The sequence below is a fragment of the Cyprinus carpio genome, chromosome A15 (genome assembly GCF_018340385.1).
Source record: "Cyprinus carpio isolate SPL01 chromosome A15, ASM1834038v1, whole genome shotgun sequence".
NCBI lineage: Eukaryota > Metazoa > Chordata > Actinopteri > Cypriniformes > Cyprinidae > Cyprinus > Cyprinus carpio.
The window spans coordinates 19,795,001-19,819,768 of record NC_056586.1 but is presented as its reverse complement, the minus strand read 5'-3'; the positions used below and the strand labels follow the sequence as shown (position 1 = coordinate 19,819,768).

Sequence of the window (24,768 nt, the reverse complement as noted above, 5' to 3'; positions counted from 1 at the left end):
GCTTGTTGCACATGAGACCGCTTCAACACTGGTTACAGGGCCGAGTGCAGCCGCGGGCGTGGAGAGCGGGAACGGAACGCCTTATCATAACGCGTTCATGTCTCGAGACTCTGGCGCCTTGGTTCGGCACGACCATATTCGAGCAGGGTGCTGCTATGGGCAGAGTGGTCAGACGGGTAGTGGTCACTACGGATGCATCACTATCGGGCTGGGGCACCCTATGCGATGGCAGACCAGCATTCGGTACGTGGGCAGGGGACCAGAAGCGCTGGCATATAAACTGCTTGGAGATGGAAGCGGTTCATCTAGCGCTGCAGAGTTTCCTTCCGTTCGTGAAAGACCGTCATGTTCTCATCAGAACGGACAACACGGCGGTGGTGGCGTACATCAATCGCCAGGGAGGTTTGCGTTCGCGATCCCTGCAGGGATTAGCGAGACAGCTGCTGTTATGGACGGACAGGGTACTTCTGTCGATTCGAGCAGTCCACGTACCGGGCAGTTTGAATTGTGGCGCGGACATGCTGTCCAGGGACGGCATTGTACACGGAGAATGGAGGCTCCATCCGCAAACGATAAATATGATCTGGAATCTGTTTGGCAGAGCGGAGATCGACCTCTTTGCGTCGCAGGAGAACACCCACTGCCCTCTGTACTTCTCGCTGACAGCATCCCCCCTGGGGGGGGACGTGCTGTCGAGCCGCTGGCCCAAGGGACGGAAGTATGGTTTTCCCCCAGTCAAGTTAATGCCGCTGGTGCTGCAAAAGATCAGGGAGGAGAGATGTGCGTTGATTCTGGTAGCACCCAAATGGCCCAACCAGCCGTGGTTCCCGGAACTGGTGAACATGTCGCGCCTTCCCCCGTGGCGGATCCCGCTGAGAAGGGACCTTTTATCCCAGGCGAGGGGCACCATATGGCACCCCAACCCAGAGCTTTGGGACCTACATGTGTGGCAGATCAGCGTGGAGTATATCAGCGAGTGCTGCAGACAATAGCAGAGGCTAGAGCCCCCTTCGACGAGGCGCTTATACACTCTGAAGTGGAAAGTATTTGCTAACTGGTGTGTTGACAAAAAGGAGGGACCCCAGGAGTTGCGATGTCTCCATTATTCTGACCTTCCTACAGGAACGTCTGGATGCTGGCAGTTCTCCATCTACAGTGAAAGTCTACGTGGCCGCTATCGCCATTTTTCGTGACTTGTTAGACGGGCCATTCAGTGGGGAGGCACCCCCTGATAACGAGCTTTCTCCGGGGAGCTAGGCGGCTTAATCCACCCCGCCTTCGTCAGATGCCGGTTTGGGACCTGTCGATAGTGCTTAGTGCGCTGTCCGACCCACCTTTTGAACCAGCCGAGTCTAGCGACCTTAAAGTGCTCTCATTTAAGACGGCGCTACTGCTCGCGCTAGCTTGCGGGAAACGAGTGGGAGACTTGCATGCCCTGTCAGTGAACAGCGCGTGTATGCAGTTTGGACCGGATGATTGTATGGTCAGACTTTTACCCAAACGTGGCTATTCGCCTAAAGTGCTCTCAACGCCGTTCAGAGCTCAGATAGTTACAGTTCAAGCATTTTGCCCCGAGAAGGACAGTAATTCAGTGTCTCAGAAGTGCGCTTTGTGCCCCGTGCGTGCCCTGCGTGCTTATGTGAACAGAACTAGCCAGTTTCGAACTTCAGAGCAGCTTTTCGTCTGTTACGCGGGTGCCAAGAAGGGCAGCGCGCTGTCGAAGCAGAGGCTATCACACTGGATAGTGGAGGCTGTGCGACTGGCTTATGCTACTTTCCGGGGAAACCGCCTGCCCAATCGGGGTGCACGCCCACTCCACAAGGAGTTTGGCCTCGTCATGGGCTTGGGCGAAAGGCATGTCTATTCAGGACATTTGTTTCGCAGCGGGCTGGTCGTCTCGCAACACGTTTGCGAGATTCTATAACTTGGACATTCCTTCGTTCGCATCACATGTGCTGTCAGTGCAGGAGGAGGGAGTTGAGCAGTCATTGGACTAGGCTATGGGCACGCCCCGCCTGGTGCGTGCCCTAGCCATGGTTTCGACCAGGTCGTATAGACAGCGCAAGTTTTTTTGTTATAGCTGCGGTTGATGTATTCATTAGCTATCTAATGTGGCCCCCTTATTATGCCCGCATTATAAGCCGGCAGTGTATTCCCAAGCACCAACTTATTGCTGCATTTTCCCCATATCACACCAGTGTTGGTTATCTGGGTGCACGGGATTACGATGGTGTAGGAGCCGATTTGGCTCGGTGCCAAGAGGTGTTTCAACCAGGTCTGGTACCCGACCTAGAGCTAGCGCGTTGTAAGAATTAGTGCTTATGCTCTACTGTGGCTCGATGCGAGCTGGGCCGGACAGTTTTTCCCCACACGGCGGGGGTTTTATTGTTCCCCATACGTAATGTCGAGAGACCGACTCGATAAGGGAACGTCTCCGGTTACTCACGTAACCTTAGTTCCCTGAGAGGAGGGAACGAGACATTACGTAACCTGCCGTGTGGAAAGCCTTCCAGCCTCATAGCTCTCGTTCAGTTGAAGATTCTGAGGTTTTTTGGCGCCCGCCGTCACCTATATTGAGGGCTGTCATCCAATCAGGTGAGGGCGGGGGCGCCATTGGCTATTTGCAAGCAAAAGAGTTATTCAATCAGACTTCATAATTTCGAGGAAATGGATTTCCCCATACGTAATGTCTCGTTCCCTCCTCTCAGGGGACTAAGGTTACGTGAGTAACCGGAGACGTTTCTGACGCGCAGACTCAAACTAAGCTTGATGACGTCAGCAACCTGTCTGACAGATGTAAACCTTCTAGTAGCTGTGCGTGCAAACTGCCATCGTTAATCTTGCAGAGACGGAGAGTTTGAACGGGGAGTTCTTTGGCGTGAGTGAGGAGGAGTAAGTATTCTGATTAATTATTTTGTATAGTATTTTAAAATGTAACGCCAGTACGCCATATCTCTTGACGTCTCCCCGATTGCCTGCGAGCTTCTCCTCCTGTCTGTACGGTAATTTCTCTACTGTGCGACAGAGAGTCGAGTGGTTATGACGCAATCGTTAGCCTATTTTTACAAAAACTGTTTCTACGGGGCCATAATGTAACATAGAAGGTAATGGAGCCCTTTATACATTGTTGTGTATCTTTAGAAATAAATAATGGACAAATGGAGTCTTTAAACGCCTCAGATGTAAAGTTATTCTCTGTCAAAGTGACGCAAAAATGAATGGGAGTCAATGGGATGCTAACGCAAGTGAAGTTCTGCTACAAGATGGCGGCACGCGGCCGACTTCAACTTCCGGTCGACTTCCTTGCCCCCTGCTTCTCAACAGCCGGGTGTGATGCATCTTCTTCTTCTTCTTCTTCTTGCTTTACGGTGGATTGCAGACTTATAAGTGCATTACCGCCACCTATCTCTCAGATGGACCATTGACACTCTACTGTATCTACAATCTCTGTTAGGAGTGTCAATGGTCCATTTGAGAGATCGGTCCATTAAAATTGTAACATAAAAAAAAATATTATCAATCAAAAACTTTTGAATGGTGTATATACGTCATTATTTCAATGTATATGTTTGGGTTCAGATTTGTAAAGGTAGTTCAAGCACCAATGTCCCTAATATTTCTGCACTTCTAGCAAATAAATGGTTGTTTCATTTAAATATTTCAATTAGTGTCAAGATATTTTAGGTGAGTGTTTTGAGCTGTAGCGACTCTCAACTGGTAATATAGACACTGAAATTCAATGCAAATTAACATGATTAACTGTTCACTCTGAGTGATTCCTGCTTGGCCTGAGAGAGAGTTCTTTTACCATGAGTGTCTAATCTTTGATTTTGTGCCTTCATTTACCTCTTGTCGCACAATGGATGTAAATTACTCCCAGGATCTGAGCATGCAATTAAACACCTCACTTAAGAGTGTGATGAGCTCTGTGATTAAAGCAGAAGCTGTCTTGAATGGGCAGGCCTGTTCTGGCAACACGCTAACACTTCTGCACAGGTTTCTGTCCCTTGTGTTCTGGTGTATTACTTATTATATATAGTGATATATTTCACAATTTAGCGATAACAGAAAGCAAGAACTGCAAAGTTCATTTAAGAAAATTGTTATTTTATGTTTTGATAAACACTATGATTAATCTTGTAGTCATCGTAATTAGTAAACACAATGGCTGGTGACAAAACATGTAGTGCACACGCTGGAAGAAAGACATCTTCCACTCTTTTAAAAGAAGAGCAGTGCTGCGTGACAATTGGATATTTTTACTCATTCAGAAGATTGATTTTAGCCATTAAACGTGAATTAGTTTTTTATGATTCTGTACTCGAGTCTGTGACTACAATTGAAGGAAAAAAATCTCATTGATATGCTGGTACTCTTCACTGAGTTTTCTTTAAAACAGAAGCACATCTGTGCTAGTCTTATTGAAACTGCCTTTTGGTTGAACAACTGTGGGACATTGTTAATTGCAAATTGGAAAGCAAATTAGGTTTCATCGAAACAGACTGGGCTAAATTTGGTGATCATTTCTAAATTGATGTGCAGTGTAGCTCATGTTGGTCTTTTTCATATCTAAAATACTGTATATGCAGTGGTCACAAATATAATATATTGTATAAAATTGTGTCCTGACATCAAACTCAGTATATAGATTGTGCCATGGCTTTGAAGAGTGAAGTTTAATTAACTGTTAAACTTCCACTTTCTTGTTTTTTATTTTTTATTTTTTGGGAACCCCTCAGCATAAAACTTTTATAAGCTAAACTGTTATTGGTGTGCCACTGGGTTCAGCTTTAGGTCCAGATGTGTTTTCAGCTGAGACTTCTGAGAAACATTTTTTTTCTGTTAATTCTTCATGCTAATTAGTTTTTAGGAAGCAATTAGACAGATGCTGCATACCTTCCTTTCATAATGATTCATTTAGGCTGGCATTAAAGCAGGACCTTGTTCTATTGTTTTTGGTGAATAAATACTCATTTGCGCCATTGTTGTACAGAAGATAGTAGCAGTTTGTGTGTCGTCTGCTGGCTACTTCTGACAGTACGGTCCTTTCAAAGTGTTTATGTGAGGTTTCCTATTATCAAAGGCATGTTTAATGTGAAACTGTCTTTTGTATGCTATTATAAATTATTTAACATGCTATGCATTGCTACACTCTGTAATTGTTGCTGCTGTCTTCTTTACTGTCAGTCATTGCACATATTAGGATGTTATAAAAGGCTGAGGAAACTGACTGATGGACGTTTTCATAAATTAAATGCTTGTTATTTATTTATTTTTTTTCCCAGGGATGAGGCACTGTTTATCACTTCCTCCACTGCCTCTCGTCATGCTGTTTTGGTCCGTAAGGGAGTACAGCTCTAATGCATCCATGCAAATCACTCCTCAAATAAAGGCTGAAAAGAAAGTGTGGTTGTCATGACGCCCATCAGCTGTTCACTTGATAAATAAGTACAGTAGACTGTCAGTCAAATCAAAACAGCAGGGCAACTATTTAGCAAGTTCATTTAAACAGTGGTTCTGAGCTTGTTTTGTTTCAGGTCTTAGAACATTGACAGTTTTGGTTTCTAAATGTTTCTTGAGTTTTAATAGTTTCATGCTCTTGGAAGCCAATAATTCACTTTACAGGACATATTGGGATTGCCACAAACCTTTTATTGTCACAACAGCTGAACCCATATTTTATTTTATTTTATTATTTTATTTTATTTTATTTTATTTTATTTTATTTTATTTTATTTTATTTTATTTTATTTTATTTTATAAAAAAATATTTATTTTATTTTTATTTTTTAATAGAATTAATTTATTAATTTAATTAATATAATTTAATTAATAAATCTGTCAGATTTTGCTTGTTCATTTACAGATAAGTTTGTGGCATAATATTGTTGAGTATAATGAGCGTATTTTTCTTCCTCTGCTGTCTTCAACAAACAATCAGAACAACTCTCGAACCATTTTTGTCACAATCCGCCAGTTGAGAACCAATGATGTATGGGATCTGAGGCGTGACAAGTGTTAATCCCCATCTGGCAACAAGAATTCACAACAAGTTAGACGGAGTTGTGGACTCTGGATAATGTTGTAAAATAATCCTCAAGAAGCAGGGCTCTATTTTCCACATGTGTGCATTGCTGCTCTCTGAAGAAGGTGCCAGAAGTCTTCCCATGTGCTCGAGACAAGTCTTGAAATCTTCAATTTCATGCTTGCTTAGTCCACAGAACACAAATATTGATTGGTGTTTATAATTCCCAAATGATTATTGTTATTGTTTATGACCGGAAGAGGACTAGAAGGATTTGAATTTTGTTGAAGCATCTGGTTTTTCAAGGTTTCTTTGAGTTTAGTTGAGCTATTTGTTGGCACAATTGGTTCAGATGCTAAAAGCTTTAGACGGAAAGTACTCCTTCTTGTTACTTAAAATCAGTCTAATCAATTTTTTCCTTGTCCTCTTCCCTTCTCTTTATTTCTCCTCAAGCTGGTTGGTGGTGAGTTTGACCTGGAGATGAACTTCATCATCCAGGATGCAGAGGCCATCATCTGCATGTTGGAGTTACTGGAACACTGTGAAGTCACATGCCAGGCGGAAATCTGGAGCATGTTTACCGCCATACTGCGCAAGAGTGTCCGCAACCTGCAGACCAGCACTGAGGTCGGCCTCATTCAGAGGCTGTTGCTCAAAATGAGCTCTGTGGATGACATGATCGCAGGTGAGTGGTCTTGACCTGACCCTCTTCAAGAGTTTTAGAATTGACCTCTTATAAAACTCATTTCTTTCTGTTTCCCCAAAGCTCTATAAATGGTTCAGAAAATGTTTAAACAGCTCTGAAATGAAAGATGTGCAAAAAATACAGTCAGAACTGTATATATTAGGTTGAGATATGAGATTAAGCTGTGTTGTTGCAAATTAGATTTATTTTAACCTTATTGCATTTTTAATCAAGCTAGTTGTTTGGTTTTGCATAAAAGGTCAAACATAACACTCTGCTTTGAACGGCACGTGCAAGATATGGGCAAAATCTTCAATTTTTTCAAGATTTCCATTTTTTTTAGATGTCTGAGAGCTGTGCGAATTGCTTTGAGTGAAAGAAATGTGGATTAAACAGCAATCTTCTCAGCAGTTGAATTCATCCGGCTTAGGCAGAAGAGAAACCGAGAGAAAAATCTCATTAGTTGCACCGTCTGGTAATGAGATTGAGTGGCAGTTTAGAGCAATATTAAATTTTAGTTACCGTTTATGAATGAAGAAGAATGTGTTTTTGATTCATTCCTTCTGTATTTCATGGGCAACATGTTCCTTTTGTCTGCATAAATTAAATGTAATTTTTCACTATCAAAATACTCTAAGAGTCAGAGGCTGTGAATTGCCTCATGGAAGGTTCTTGCAGACTTGATAAAACTCGAAATTAAAGTGTGAAATAGCATTAATTAGCATAAATTCGCATGTTGTCCTCGCAGCGGTGAGTGTATAACTGTATGTGCTGTTTCTGAACCACAGGTGTATATTTATGTGTGTGTGTGCATGTATACACACACACACACACACACACACACACACACACACACACACACACTCATCTATCTGTCTGTCTGTCTACTGGTCAAAAGGTTGAAGTAATTAAGATTTTTCTAAATTTATTTGATTAAAATACAGTAATAACAGTATTATTGTGAAATATTATTACAATTTAGACAATTCTTTTTTTATTATTTTAATATATTTTAAAGAACATTTTATTCTTATGATGGCAAAGCTTGATTTTTAGTAGCCATTACTTAAGCGTTCAATCTTAATATCTGCTTTAATATATTAATAAAAAAATTTATATATATAATAATGAATAAAATATAGTAAACATTACACACACACACACACACACTTAATATAATATAATATAATATAATATAATATAATATAATATAATATAATATAATATAATATAATATAATATAATATATTTTATAATATAATATAATTGATTTTCATATACTGTTGTATATATATAATATATATATATATATATATATATATATATATATATATATATATATATATATATATATATATATATATATATATATATACACACACACACACACACACACACCATGCCATCACACTCAGGAAAGGTGCATTCCGGGGGTCTGTCTGCCACAGTTTGATCCTCCCACATGTTGTTCTGTGAAATTGCTATTTTGCACTGTGTTATGATACAATATCTTGTGTATGTTGCACACACACCTGCACTCTGGGGAATCCAACTTTACATGCACACTGTGCCCACTTCAGTTAATCCAGATCTAACATCTAACAATTTTTTTTGTTTTGTTTTTTCTCCATGATGCACAGACTTGCTGGTAGATATGCTGGGAGTTCTGGCCAGCTACAGTATCACCGTCAAAGAACTCAAATTGCTCTTCAGCATGCTGCGAGGAGAAGGAGGATTGTGGGTAAGCCACTGAAAATGAGTGAAAACTCATATAGGGCTCTGGGGCTCCAAGGGGTTGTTAGCTTCACCGCTTTTGGAGATTGTTGAGCCTTTTTAGACCTCTAGAGCAATCAACCACAGAACAGATCAGGCCTGCCCAGGTATCGATTCACTGTTCTCTCGAGTGAGGGATATTGACTGAACATCGAGTGCTGGCGGACACCACAGTGAGGATGTTGTGACAATAGTTTTCAGTTTTTGGATAGAGTGAAGTACCCCTCTGGAGTCAAAAAGCGAGAGTAGTGCTAGGACTTGGGCTTCAATGAAACAATTAGTTATGAGACATGAAAATGGAATGTTTTGATCAGCATGTGTTTTCATTATCTTGTCAAAACAGGTGAGAATACAACAGATTGGATCAATGTTCTTAAATCAGAACTGATTTAGTGAGGCAAAACGTTAAATTTAAAGTTGAACATTTCAGAAGTTCTTGCTGAAGAAGGTCCTGAGGGATTTTAGTTATGGTGATTTATTTTTTCCTTAAGTCACTTGTCTTACCTCTCACGTACTTCTGTCTTCCACAGCCAAGACATGCAGTCAAACTGCTCTCAGTTCTGACTCAAATGGCACAGAGACACGGACCGGACACTTTCTTTAACTTCCCTGGCCGAAGTGCAGCTGTGAGTGACCCCGCCTTTTAGCCTTTTTTGCATTTCCTTTGAATGCATATCTCAGTTGTCATGAAGTTAAATTAAAAGTTGTTTTTAAATTGTTATTTTCACAGTATGGATAACTAATAAATAACCAATATTAAATAAATAAATACAAAAATGAAAATCAATCCTTTTAGACACTTCAAATTAATGTATATTTCACAACATTATAATGCAGACAACTGTTCAAATGTTGGGGTCGGTAAGGTTTTTTATGCTTTAGAAAGAATTGTTTTAAGATGATCAAGCCTGCATTTATTTGATAAAAAAATACTATGAAATATTATTACAATTTAAAAGAACTGTTGTCTGTTTTAGTACGTTTTAATTTTTAATTGCAATGGCAAAGCTGTTTTTTTTTTTGGAATAATAATAATAATAATAATAATAATAATTCAAATTATTATCAATGTTGAAAAAATTGTGCCTCTTAATATTTTTCTTAATATTTTTCCAGTATTTATTTAATGAATAGAAAGTTCAATTTACTGTAGCATTCACTTTTAGTCTTCACCCAATTTTTGAATGGTAGTGTACATTTTGACAAATGCTGACATTTATTTTGAGATTTAATAAGGATGACATTTAACAGTTTTATTGTATTTTTAATTAAATCCTTAGTGCTTTTAAAGAATAACTTTGAATGCATTAGTTGACAGCAAAAGTAAACTAAAAGTGAAATTAGAGTGTGCATGTCTATATATGTTTATATACAGTATATCCAATTTCAACCAGTACTAGTAAATTTAAAAACTAACATGGTGCTTGTTACTATTTTACATATATTTGTTTGACTGGCATTAATTGTTTATTTTTTTGAAGCACTGGCTGGATATAAACAAATGTCTAGTATGTTAAAAGATTTATACATAACATATGCAGCCTCCAAGACATTTTTGCTCTCTGTTTTTTTGCTAGGCGATTGCGTTACCTCCCATTGCTAAATGGCCTTATCAGAACGGCTTCACCCTCAACACCTGGTTCCGCATGGATCCTCTGAACAACATCAACATGGACAAAGACAAACCCTACCTTTACTGGTGACTACATTCACAGCCTACGCTAATGCAGTTATATATAACTTTGTCAGCTCATAGATAAAACTTGCTTAGCAGAAAAGAAAATGACCTTCAGCGCCTGCTTCTGTAAGTAAATTAAACTGAGTGGCATTGTTTTTAGCATTTAACAGAGAGAAAGAGAGAGAGAGAGTTCTGGCTGCTATGCAACTTATATAATAAGCTATGTCCAAGGATTTAGTTTTTTTTATTGATGATGTGGTGGATTATGCAAGTATAAAAGGGAATTAGGTCAGATTCTGCTGATTTAACCATTAGGTGTTTGAACCCAGGGCAGAATGTTCTGGAATCGCTGGAAAATCTCTGCAGAGGGACACTAGGGTGGAAATAGACATTAATTTGGGTTTTTAATGTCAGCCAGGCAAAAAGAGCATCATATGTAAAGACTTGTGGGTAATTAGAGCTCAGATCAATAGTGCAGACGTGTGTTTATTGGCCAGGATTCCAGGAGCGAGGGAAAATGTTGTGTGTGTGAGTGAGAGAGAAAGAAGGACAACATCCATTTTTGAACATCCACTGAAAAAAAAAAAGTGTTTCTTTAGTTCACAATATTGAGTTGAGTTCCTCCATACATTATGTAGATCCAGGCATTGAGAAACTGCCCCAGACTTTGTTACAAAACAGCGTTGTTGAAGGCTGCCTTGCTAATAACGCTAGCTACCATTTGAAAGCGAGCGCTGGGTCCTGCTTGCTGTTTTGCTGCCAGATCTGTATCCTGGAGCTGCCAAGCGCAGGACCGCTCACACAAACTCAGAGTTCAGTCTGTGCATGACACAGATTCAGAATAAAAGGAGATGTTTCGCAAAGAAAAACAGAGTATTGACTGACACTGAGAATCAGACCTATTCTCTGCTCTTGAAGACACTAGAACTGTCTCTTGTGCTGTTAGTTTTCTTGTATGTGACACTGAATACTTCTATTGTGGCGAACAGAGAACACAAAACTGTCTTTGACATTTGAAATACAGAAAGATATCTTTACTCGCTCCTCTCTGTTTGTTTTGGAACAGAAAACTAGTTAATGCATATCAAGAAACCTACATACTGTGCTAAGCTGGTTTTCTGGTTTTCAGGTCTGGTCAAACTAGTCTGTTGGCTGGTTTTAAGGCTTTTTTTTTTAAGCTGGCTAGTAGACCAACTTAGCAAAACACCTTACCTTTTTGGTTTAACAACATGTTATTAGAAAGCTTACGATTGGTTTTTCCCTCCCCTGCTGAAGTAGAATATCATAAACTAGCCTAAGATGGTTTGCTGGTTGTAGCTGGTCTAACATGTTCTTAGCTGGTTTAAAATGATCTCCTTGTTTGCCTAAACTGGAGTTATGCTGGTTTAGCTGGTCAGAAAGAGGCTTCTTCCAGTCTGACCAGCCAAAGTGTCCAAAACTCCTGTAGAACACCAGGCTGGGACAAGGACAAAAACCAATCAAACCAACTGTAAGCTAGTTTATAGTATTTTTTGTTTTTGTTTGAAGTTTATGTGGTTTTCCAAGGATAAACTGGGATTTACAGGATCACACCTTAGACTGGTTTAAGCTTTTTTTTCAAACATGAAATGATGCAGATGTTTCAAACATAGCACATCCATGTGTTATGAATTGCTGTATATCAATGTATTTTTCGATTTTTCAATTTCAGTTTCCGCACAAGCAAAGGCATCGGCTACTCGGCACATTTTGTGGGAAACTGTTTGATTGTGACATCATTGAAGTCTAAAGGAAAGGGTTTCCAGCACTGCGTGAAATATGACTTTCAGCCCCGCAAGGTAGGCTTTTATTTCCAGCTTTGATTCTCTCTCTCTCTCCTACTAGCATCTGTAGTAATCTACTGATGGTGTTTTGAATTGGAGTAAGAATTGAGTGGATGCACTTGTGGATTTTCTTGCTGTGATGCTCAGTGAAAATCACAAGGCTGTGCCAGAAAATGCATGATCCAGTTAACTGGGCTAAATATGTTTTCAAACTGTTACTAAACCCCAGGACATGAGATAACTGAGGCCATTTTCTGTATTTGTTTTTGTTTTGTTGAATCCAAGGGAAATCTCTTGGAAATCACTGCACAGCTGCTGCAGATTTGAAACATCTGTCTAATAAATGATTTCCTTGTTTCTACTCAATATTTAATGCTCTTAGCTGGTGCTATCTTTATAAATGTTAATTACTCAAACTTGCTCTATTGAGCTTTAAGAAAATGGGTTTTCCAAGGTCGTGAAAGTCTTTCCCAAAATTCAATCTTATAGTTAAATCGTACATTCATGGGGGCAAAATTGCATATTGTGTGAAACTCTGAGTTAATGTGCAAAATAAGATTTGTTTTAAATGCAAAATAAAATAACTTAAAAACTCCATAATAAAAAATGAAAATAATAATAATTTATAACAAACAAATAAATGTGATGAGCACTTTAGTGGGAGACTGTCTACAGAAATTAGATGTAATGCTTTCATTTTCATATGTTTAGTGGAATAATGTGCAGATAAGTGATGTGATTCAGACTTCTTGTGAACCAACCAATGATTAAAACAACAGCCATATTTCTTTGGATTAATCAGATTTTCCTCTATCATGCACATGAACTGTAAATGAACTGTTTAATTCTTTTGATCTCCAGTGGTTTAGACTTCTCTAGGGTTTTTATCTCTTTTTCTTTTCGTGTTCCTAATAACAGCTTTGAAATTTTGATTTAGTGACTTAATATAAGCGGTAACAGGCTCTATAAGATTTTTAATGTGGTTTTGTTTTGAGGATAAAAAAAAACACTGCAGAAAGGTTGCAGCAGCAGAATGGCAATATCATAGTTCATGCATACTGTATATGTATGTATTTGTCAAAATAGCTAAATGGATATGTTTGTTATGTTGTCTTAAAAATGAACTAGTATGAAAGAGAAAATGATTAAAAACAGCTCTGTTGTGTGTTACGTTGCTTTAAAAATATACAACAAGCAGCAAGCTTCTTGTCCTGAATGGTGTGAGCTGCAGCGTGTGTTTGAAACACTGCACCATATCGTAACTCTTTCATGTGGTGCCACATTGACAGAAATGAAATCTGTAATGACCCTTGTCTTCTGCTAAGTAAACCTGCCTTTACTTCCTCACTACTTTCATTTCCTACTTTCATTTCTCCTCTCCTCTCCTCTCTTCTCTTCTCCTCTCTCCTCTCCTCTCCTCTCCTCTCCACCTTCTCTCCTCTCCTCTCCTCTCCTCCCATTTCCTCTCCTCTCCTCTCCTCTCATTTCCTCTCCTCTCCTCTCCTCTCCTCTCCTCTCCTCTCCTCTCCTCTCCTTACCTCTCCTCCTCTTACTCAAGATCTGATGTATTATTTATATCTAAATGCAAATTTTACTGCATTAGACCTTCTGCTGGCTGCCCATAAAAATGGTTTTGGGTTGAAATGCGTGCTTCCAGTGCCAGGAAAGAAAAAAAATCGCTATTTAAAAAATAATAATTTCCTGATCTTCCTGATTTCATATACTATTGTAGCATTTAGTCTTTAATTTATAAGGATTTGATGATTCCTGAATTAGTCTGCAATAAAGGATTATTGATGGAATTTGCATTGCTTTTTTCCTCCTCTAGTGGTACATGATTAGCATCGTTCACATCTACAACCGCTGGAGGAACAGTGAGATTCGCTGCTACGTAAATGGACAGCTTGTCTCCTACGGCGACATGGCTTGGCACGTCAACACCAACGACGTAAGACCACTTTGCTATCGCTCTCTCAGTCTGTAGCTGCCGGATGTTGTCTCAGGGTATTATCATCACCACTGTGTGCACAGTGTGAAATTAAACTATGAAAGATGCATTGATTTATTACTTTTATCATTTTCAGTATACATAAATGACGTTTATTTCTGCCAGCACATCAAGCCTGTCATGCAAAAATCCTTTTCTTAATCAGTAGTTTGTCTTTTTTATGTTCATTTTAGATATGCCTTTATATATGTTTAAATATGAATAACTATAAAAGTACAAATTTATTTTTAAAATATTGGTTGTCTATCTCTCCCTCTCTGTGTACTGTATCTACATGCTGGGTAGTAACTGATTGCATGTAATCTGGATTATGTAATCAGATTCCAAATATAAAGTACTTAGATTATATTACCTTTTAAAATACTTACAATCAGACTGCAGTTACTTTTTTATTAATTACATGATAACATATTATCCACACAATATCAGTAAACTGTTCATAATTTATTTATTCTTTTTCATATTTTAAATGTACCTTTCTAAAATAACCTACCACTTATATACATTCAGAAAGTCTTCCAGTTTTGTGAACATTCACACAAAGTCCGCTCACTAGTAAATTGGTTATAATTATACAGAAGGTTGAGAGGTCACACAGCATTCGACCACTGGATTTAAGAAAATAATTTCAGCTTTAAGAAGTGTTTTCTCAACATTTCATCGATTCAGAAGTAATCTAACAGTAATCAAAAAGTAGTCAGTTTATATTACTAAAATGTGTATTGTTATGGATTACGTTGCCAACTACAATTTTAATTGTAAATTGGAATCAGCAATTGACTACAATTTGTAAGTAATCTACCCAGAGGAAAAAAATATATATAAATAAAAATACTGTATATATATAAATAACAAAATATAATTGTGTTTATGTTTGGAATACAGACAACAAAAATTCCAATTAATAAAATGGGACACTCTAATGTAGAAAATCTGAAGTTGTCTGTGAAATACAGCCCTTTTTTGCCAGTTCAAACCTTATATGAGATATTATCTGGGGGATTCAATGATTGGATTAAAATTCACAGACCTTTGCCTCTGTTTTGCTGTACATCATTGAAAGCAATGTAAGATAATTAAAAGGTTGGACTGGCAGCGCTTAACCTCAGATCTCCTGGGTGCCGATTTTGATTAAACTAATAGGCAGGTTTCAGCACTGAATAACATATCTGTAATGCAAAATCTCAATTACGCTGTGAACTGTTACTCGCTTAGTATGAAGTTTGCATGCTGACGTCCACTATATTTCCACGCCAGCGCTTAATTTTTTTTCCTTACTATTCACTTTTGAGAGATTGCTACGGAGAACACCAAGCTGTTTTGTTCATGTGCTTATCACAGAGCTATGACAAATGTTTCCTCGGCTCATCTGAGACAGCAGACGCCAACCGAGTCTTCTGCGGACAGCTCGGAGCCATCTATGTGTTCAGTGAAGCGTTAAACCCTGCTCAGATATTTGCCATCCATCAACTAGGCCCAGGATACAAGGTATGTATCAGATTTGCCAAAAAGCGTTACACACCAACGCTTCGCAGTCACCATTGATCTCCAAGAGATGTTATTCCTTTGTCAATGACATTTGGTTATTGATTAATGTGCATTCCAACATGATTTCACCACCCTGAGGAAATAACCATGTTTTGGAAATCTTAATCTCAGCTGATTTCTAGCTTGATTTCTAGCTACCATGTTACAAAACTCGATTTTCCAGCAGTAAAGAAATTAGGTGTTAAAATGCTGCCTTTACATATTGACTTATTACCAAACGTCTGTTTGATGAACCTCACTCTTTTTTTTGTCCAAAGTTTCACAGTTTTGATTCTTAATGAAGTCTTCCTGCAGATAGTTTATAGTCTTTCTTTCCCTTTCATGTTTCTGACCTTTTGGCACTAATTCTCAAGGTGCTTTTGAAGTGATTTAACGTTTCATTGTGTCCATGGGTTAAACAGAGCAGCTTACTGTGAATTGTTTTTTTTTTCAAGGCTGTATCCTTACATCCTGAAACATCCTTACATCCTGTATCCTGAAGCTCTGTCATATTAGTAATTAGGACTCGCAGCAGTTTTTCAGTCTCATTGTGCAAAGTCTAATTTTCGCTGAAGCTCCAAGCTTTGATTAGTGACTCATTATCTAAAACAATAAACCACATGCATGGAACGGATAGCATATGCATCCCAAAATTTACATTGGTTCAGAACCATTGTTTATGACTGATGAGCTTTTGCTAATTTAATTTCAAATTCACCATCTCTATTGTCTTTGCTTCATTACAGTAGTGTTTTAGTAATGGGCTGTGTAATCTACAAGAACAAGAAAGCTAATAACTTTGCTTATTTTTACCGTTTGTGTTTTAAACTACCTGGTAGACATTTGCACTGGGTTTTCTCTAATCAGTTTGGGCTGGTCATTTCCTTTATTATTTGCGCTTCTAGACCTCTGGTTCCCGCTGCCCCTCACGTCGTGGTGGTGGGCTGGTTGCCAGAAATAATGAGCAGTCTGCTTCAGGGAGAAAGCAATTACCCACCTCAGATGAACCTGTGAATGGAGTCTCTCGAAATCTGAAAAGGGGTTGTATATTTCAGTGGAGTGCCAGCTATCAGGCTGCCTGTCAGCTCTTCGGCTTCGGGCTGATCTACCTCGTCTAGTAATAGGGCAGAGGCCTTCAGAGTTTATGTAGCAGGGCTAGACCACAGGACCTGGCCCCCATTTGATGAAAAACGTGATAAAATGGGGTTTTAATTGTGATGGATCCACTATAAGCATTACCGTTTCCTTTAAAAAGGTGTTTGTGGACCGAATGAGAGAAGGAGGGTGCACAAATCATTTTTTATTAGAGCCTGCTCATGCAAGTACATTTAACGTAGTAAAAGAAAACATGAATGTGGAATAGCACATATTCCATATGATATGCTGAATTCAGTCATTGTTTTGTTTTTTTTGTTTTGCCTTGTTTTGTTTTTTGTTTCCTTTGTTTTGGCGTTGTTTTAGGTGTTCTCAAGTCATGTTAGTTAAAAATAAATCTTAAATAGATTTTTTCCCTGTTTTTGTTTTGCTTTGCTTTTTGTTTTTTGCTTTGCTTAATTTTTTGTTTTGTTTTGTGTTTTTCTTTGCTTTGTGTTGCGTTCGTTTTGTTGTTGTCAAGTTGTGTTAGTTGAAATATATCTTAAATAGATTTTTTCCCTGTTTTTTTTTTTGCTTTGCATTCTTTTGTTTTGTTTTTTGCTTTGCTTCATTTTTTGTTTTGCTTTGTGTTTTTCCTTGCTTTACGTTGGGTTTGTTTTGTTGTTCTCAAGTCGTGTTTGTTGAAATAACTATTAGATAGCCCACCCCCCGCCACTAGTTTTCTACCCCTTCTCTTTAGTGATTTCTGTTCCCTGCCCTCAACATTTACTGATACCATTATTTGTTCTGTTGGCTGTAGTTTGTTGGCTCTTCTTAGCCTTTTAGCAGAGTACCTGCCCGGACACGCACGGTCTCCTGTGATTTATGTGACTGATCTAAGGATGACCTGATTACCACCGTGACTCACCAGAAAAGACAGTCTATGTTGCAGCTGCCTAAAAACACTGACCCCCATTCAGACTTGTGGTCTCGTATTAACTGAAGCATGAACAGGTTTAGTCTCAGGTTAACAGTTTTCAGTGTCACATGATCCTTCAGAAATCTTTCTAATATGCTGATTTGGAGCTCATGTGGAAACCATGCTACTTTTTTTTTTTTCAAGATTTTTTGATGAGTATAAAGTTGAAGGGGTCATGTACTGCCTGTTTTATTATTTTGTACTGTTCTCTGAGGTCCACATATAATCAAAATTTGTACATCAAAATACATCATAATTTAGAAGTAATTGGCTATTTTCTGTCCTGTTTCGACCCCCCTCATCTGAACGCTCTGTTTGAATAGGTGTGGCAGATTGTAGACTCGGAAGTAAACAGCAACTGCTATGATTGAAACTGTTGTGTATGTTTGACAGCCTACAGCCTTCGTAGATGGATGCTGCTGTGATTTAGAAAAAAAAAAAAAAAAGCATAAATACTTAGTAAATATCAAACGATCTGTAATAACAGACAAAACAATAGTGACCATATTATAAAACACAGTTACTCATACTTGTGTGGTGCAACATTACTGTCGGATCCAATATATTTGGCACAGCGTCATCTTTTAGTTTCAGTCTTTCTGAATATCCTGCATAGAATTGTGCATTGTTTGTAAATGAATCCACGGTTAAATGAAGTGAACAAAAGAACAAGTTCTTACTGACGCGGTCTGGATCATCATTAAAAATAAATTTCATCCACTCTTTCCTAATGTTGGGACCCGATGGAAGGATATGCAAAGACTATGTTTTTCCACAACTTGACATTGAACAGGATCTTGTTATCTTCTGAGCATCTTTATCGTTTCATTTCTGTGTAGACCTGCGTTTGCCTCTCGTTATTTATTTACACTACATGCACGAATCAGTAGGCGGAGCTAATCGGGCAGTGATGTAGAAGCAGGCAAGTTGGTCATCTGCGGAGGCAGGGTTTTTACCCACTTTATTACGTCATAGAGTAGCACATTCCTCAAGCTGTCGTTTTGACTGATTGGCTTCAATATAAGCTGTTTTTCGACTAACAAGAAAGTTTTGAGTTCTGATACTTACAGGATGTTTTTATAGTATGATGACCTTTTATTTGCCAAAAGATCAAGGGAATTTAGATTTCTCAGTTAATGACCCCTTTAAAAAGAACATTTAGGGTTGGATTTAGGGTTGGGCAGATAGACGATAGCTATGGCTGATAGACATCACAATGTTGCGCCGACATCGTGACCCCCCCACCAATTCACGCTTTTTAGTTTTTTAGTTTCTTTGTAAATTTAGGATTTCACGTTCTCTGGTTTTTTGTTTGTAGTGTGGGTAGTTAGTACTTATTTTATATTATTATATGTTTGTCAGTGGTACTGAGGATCTGCAAATCATTCACCATTGTCCTATCAGTCATCTCTCCTTAAACCGCCTTTCCAGCGCATGCGACATTCGGACAAGTCTGTCGCATTTCTCCCTCTAGTGGCAATCGCAAACTTACAAATTGGTCATGAAACAACTGTTACCTCGGCATATTCAACAGGGTAAAATGAATGATTTTAATGCATATAATTAATGTATGAATGTATCTTCACAAAACAAATGACCCCCAAAATAAAAACATAGCAGGTTTTATGGGGCTGATCATTGTAAACAATGATTTAATAATTATAAAATAATTATTTCTGATTATAAAATAATTATTTCTTTATTATTCTAAAGCACCATTTTACAGAATAATGGAAAAGTGAACAAAATATTGGTGATTCTAACCATAAGCTCATAGTTTTTAATAGAATACATCACATCCGGTCGGGCAGTCGTATACTGTCTAGCTGCAGAACTTCAAATATTGTAACGCATCCGCAGCTCATATCGGATCTGAATTTTGCGCATATGATCGGAACTCCACGCAGCTCCCGCACTACTCTCTGTTGTAGACATCCAGTGTAGACAGCATCACTGATACTAATGAGTTCTATTGACTTATCTATATAATGAATCTCTATTATAGATCAGTGGTTCTATAGTATTTTGTCGCACTGCGTCCACTCACCTCTGGTATAGACACGGTATTAGGAATCATTAGTTGTTTTCCTTTATAAAGTTTCACACCCCCTAACTCCACCCCTAGCCCCCAGCAGATGTCATCGTCCATCGCAATGTTTCACTGTAGACATCGTTCAATGGCAAATTTGTAGACATCACCCAACCCTAATTGGATTGAAACGGTACAAGTCCCTTTCTTTTTCTTTCTCCCTATTGTCATGGAAGACAGATGCACTATTGCTACTGCGAAGTCTTACTATGAGAAAACATGTTAGCATTACATCAGTTTCTGACAAAAGTGTAACAGACGTTACACAGACATTCTGTCAGGTTAATTTTCTTTTCATGCTGTGCTTTCAGCTTTTTTGCAAAACTGTCAGCATCCATTAACATGCTGTGGTATTTATTTTCCAGTCCGTCTGATGGATTTTGAGATTTGCTATGTGCTGTATCATATGTTTGCAGCAGAAACCTGACCAGCAACAGGTGACATTTACACAATCTCTGTTCAGCAAGCAAAGTAAACCAAACAAAATGAATCTTTTTAGGTCAAAATAAGCATACAGACCAGCAAATCTGGTATGAGTTTCTTTTTCTCTTTCTATACTCCATTTTCAAAAGAATAAAAGTAACAGTAAAGCTAACATAAGCAACAGCTAAACAGATATACTTGTTTGCATATAATGCTATATTTCATTTGCTCACAGATTTTGAATGGAAAAATATGGGAACATTTTTTATCAAGTTTATTGCCTTGGAAACCGTATCCACATGGCAATAATCTAACGAAAAGAAGTTAATTACAAACACCCTCCTACATCTTTAAACAGACACTTGTGCAAAGTTAGTACATGGATAATGAAATATGAATATAGAGAGCCAGGTAGTTTCTGAATGCAGAGGTTTATGTCTGTTCAGAATTGAAAATAAAATCAGTAGTTGTTAAAATCTAATTTTTTTAGTCTTTGTTTGAGTTCAGGGTAATTTTAGGTAACACTTTATTTTAAGGTGTCCTTGTTACACATGTTACTTGTACTTAATATTATAATAACAATTAACTATGCATAATTACATGCAAGTAACCCTAGGCCAAACCCTAATCATATAGTAAGTACATGTAGTTAATTAATATTACTCAGTTTTTAAATGTATAATTACACTGTAACAAGGGCACCTTAAAATAAAGTATAACCTAATTTTACATAAAATTTACGGCAGTTTTACATAAAATTTTATTAAAAATGTCAAGTAACCTAGATGATATTTACTGAAATAATGAATGAATTGATTGAAATAAATCATATGACAACAAAAATGTGGTGCAGAACTTTTTGAAGTATTTATTGTTGTTTTACACAAATATAGCAAGAAATATATAGAAAGTATGTACTACACAGTATGCAGTATGTGATGGACTAGTGTTAAATCTTGAACATAGTCCATGAATGTGAAATATTATTGTTAATAATATGAAAAAACATTCAAAAATATTTTTTAACAAAATGAATATTTTTCTTCAGCAAGGAAGCATGAGATTGGTTAAAAGTGACAGTTGAGACTGTAATAATAATATAAAAGATTTCTCTTTCCTATAAATGCTGTTGTTTTTCTAATCCTGAAAAAAGACAATTTCCACAAAAATATGCAGTAAAATATTTAACTGTTTTCAACAATGAAAATAATAAGAAATGTTTCAAATCAGCATATTAAAATGATTTAAATTTTGAACATAGTCCATGTTTTAATATACACACACACACACACACACACACACACACACACACACACACACACACACACACACACACACACACACACACACACACACATATATGAAAAACTAAAAATGTTTTTGCTCATGCAAGTGTCATCAAGCTCATGCAAGTGTGTGCTGATTAAAAACACAGGTGATTTTCTAAAAATGCCTAGTCAGGATTGTCTGCTTACTCCACATTTACAAAGTTAGCACACGTCTGGAGCAGGTCACATCTGGATGATATCATCACCTGGGATGTGCTGCAGGTTTTGGGCCACAGGCCTATGATTCGACAGCACACAAAACAACCTCATGAATGATAATTTAGCCGGGGGATTCCCACATCGCCCCTACTTCATCTTCATGATTATTTCATGCCACCAAGCTCATTTATTATTCATCATGCTCCCACGACTTTGGATAAGATTTAATCACTGCATAAAAAGAATCTTCTCCTTTTCATGCTAGGAATAGTACATCCTTTAATAAGCGTGTAGAGCAATATGATTTACATAGATACTATTTTAAGACATGTTAAATATACTGTACATTGTTATATTTGGTGAATTCTCTCACCTTTGTCTCACTTGACATGTCTCACTTGTGTTATGCACCTTTTAGAGGCAAATTTAGACCAGATTTTCTTTCTGTGTTGGTCTATATTTATCTTTTTACCTCCCTAGAGCACCTTTAAATTTAAATCAGAGAGTGATATCCACCTGGCTGACCACCATAAGCAAGTGTTGTATGATGGGAAGTTGGCAAACAGCATTTCCTTCACTTTCAACGCCAAAGCCACAGACGCTCAGCTCTGCCTGGAGTCCTCACCCAGAGAAAACCCGTCCATATTCGTGCATTCGCCTCACGCTCTAATGCTACAGGTAAATGTCTGCTTAATGCTTTAAGACTGCATTCTACTTTCTTAGTGCTACAGTAAATAAACAACATAATGGTTTGTAATGTCACTAAATGTTAATTAGATGCTGCATTGTTTAGCTAACATCACAAGATAATGTCAGTGTTTGCCATTCAGTGTTAATTGTTTGGATGAACACATTTCCACTGAGATTAGTCAGTGCTTAATGTGAGTCAGTAGTTTTAACAGTGGCAAAAAATGACTGAATGCATCCACCACTACTTTTTAATTCATTTCATTCTTTCCTTCTTTTTCTATATAGGATGTGAAGGCCATCGTTACACACTCGATTCACAGTGCCATTCACTCCATTGGCGGTATCCAGGTGCTGTTTCCTCTCTTTGCACAGCTGGATTTCCATCAGCACAGTGAAAGCCAAGTGGAGACCACAGTGTGGTAAGGAACATCATTTCCACCTTTTGAATGAAATAAATACTGTTTACTCAGTAAGGATGCATTAAATTGAAGTCAATTATTTCAAATAAATGCTGTTCTTTATGCTGACTTATCTACTCTTTAAATCCTGAATTTTTGTTGGGATATAACAATAATATAATTATAATATATATATATATAGATATATATATATAATATATATAGATATATATATATATATATATATATATATAAATAATCAAACATTAAAAAAACCCAATATTAAAAATATTAAGCAGCATATATGTTCTCAACATTAAAAATAATAAGATATGTTTCATCAAATAGCATATTACAATGAAAAGCCTAATATTCAGCTTTGGCTTCACAGAAATGAATTTCAGTATTTTTTTTTTTTTTTTTTTTTAATAATATTTTCCATCATATCTGTTTTTATTGTGTTTTTGATCTAATAACTGCATAATTTTTATGCTTCAATGTTTCAAAAACATTGTTTACCATCCCCAAACCTTCAAACGGTAGTATTTATTTCTTTATTTATTTTTGTGTTTTATTTCCAATAACTAGTAAATGTTAGATATTAAAATTCTATCTATTTTGTCAAAATAAATAAATAAATAAATGAAACACTAAACATTTAAATCAGTAGTAAATTTAGGCATCAAAATGAATATTCATATTGAGATATGTTAAAGATAACATTTTACAGTGTTATTAAATATGAAATATTAGTTATTAAATATTAGTCTTTTTAACTTTTAAATTTAGGTTAGTTTTAGATGACGACAAAGGTAATCTAAATATAAATTAATCCACAATTAAATATCCAATATTAGCTGAAATGGATAAATGAAAAAAAAAATATATATATATATATAATAGTATCAGCCAATAACCTAAGCAATATATCAAGTGCAGGATGTTCTTACCATTCATTCCATCAATATTTGGTCAGCAAGTCTTTCATTTTAATTCTGCAGTGTTTTCCCAGTATATTTGTGTAATGAGATGTTTTCTGTGCAGTTCCACACTCCTGGCCTTCCTGTTCGAGCTACTCAAGAGCTCTGTGGCAATGCAAGAGCAAATGCTTGGTGGGAAGGGTTTCCTTGTGATTGGGTACCTGCTGGAAAAGGTGATGTCACTGTTTTCTTTGTTTTTCTTATTCCAACATACAATTTAGTTTGGTTAAAGTTGAAGTGTGTCATTTTTTTTTTTTTTTGCGCAGTTAGCTGCACAAAACGGAATTGCAAAAATAACTTTTTCCAAATAGGTTTTCCCCAACCATTGTTCAGACAAATTGGTAGTTCTATGGCCAGGAGCATTGGTTGGGCCATAGCAATTATGTTGGCCCACTCAATTAAACAGAATAATGTTTAAAGCACCAGATTGTTTACACTCTTTGGGGAAATCAGCTTATATGATTGTCTTATACTCATGCAGTAATTTGAATAAGAGAATGTATTTTAACACTAAACATCTTAAACTGCAAAACATCAAGGGATTTTGATGTGTAATTGACAAATTGTGCTTTTACTCTATTCAAAAATACTTGCTCCTTTCTTTAAAAGGCTATAAGAGTATTAATATTTGTACTTTTCTGAAGGAGTTGTCATGACCTTGATTGATTCAAGCTTTTGTAAGCATGAGCTGAATTTTAAAAAACACACATAAAATTCACTTGCTGGTACAGAGGAGAAATGGTGCATTATGGTCGATGAATGACAAACCCACACTTCAGCATTTCCATGGTGAATGCTTGTTCCACAGCACTATTATATTCCTCCCTGTCCATGGGTTTATTGCAATGACATACAAATTAACCCAGTGTCATCTGGCTTTTTTCCGCTCACTTATTTATAGCTGTCCTTTTTTCATAGTGTCAATATACCCTTGGCTCCATCTGAAGTTGGCTCTTGAGTAAAAGACTCACTTTGTCATTTAACAGCAGCAGCTGTAAATCTGAGCTAGACGAGACCTGAATGACCCCGCTGCCTTGCGTCCCATTCACACCTAGCCGGCCATCTGTTTGTGTCTCGTTTATACTCACTCCTGTCTCACTGCACGCACCTGTCTGGACCTCAGGTGCCAGCTGAGACTAATTACACAGAA

At 37.4% G+C, this 24,768-nt stretch overlaps 1 pseudogene; it reads left to right on the top strand.

Annotated features, from left to right (window-relative positions):
- Window positions 1–24,768, top strand: part of LOC109104379 — a 248,414-nt pseudogene that overhangs the window by 63,086 nt on the left and 160,560 nt on the right.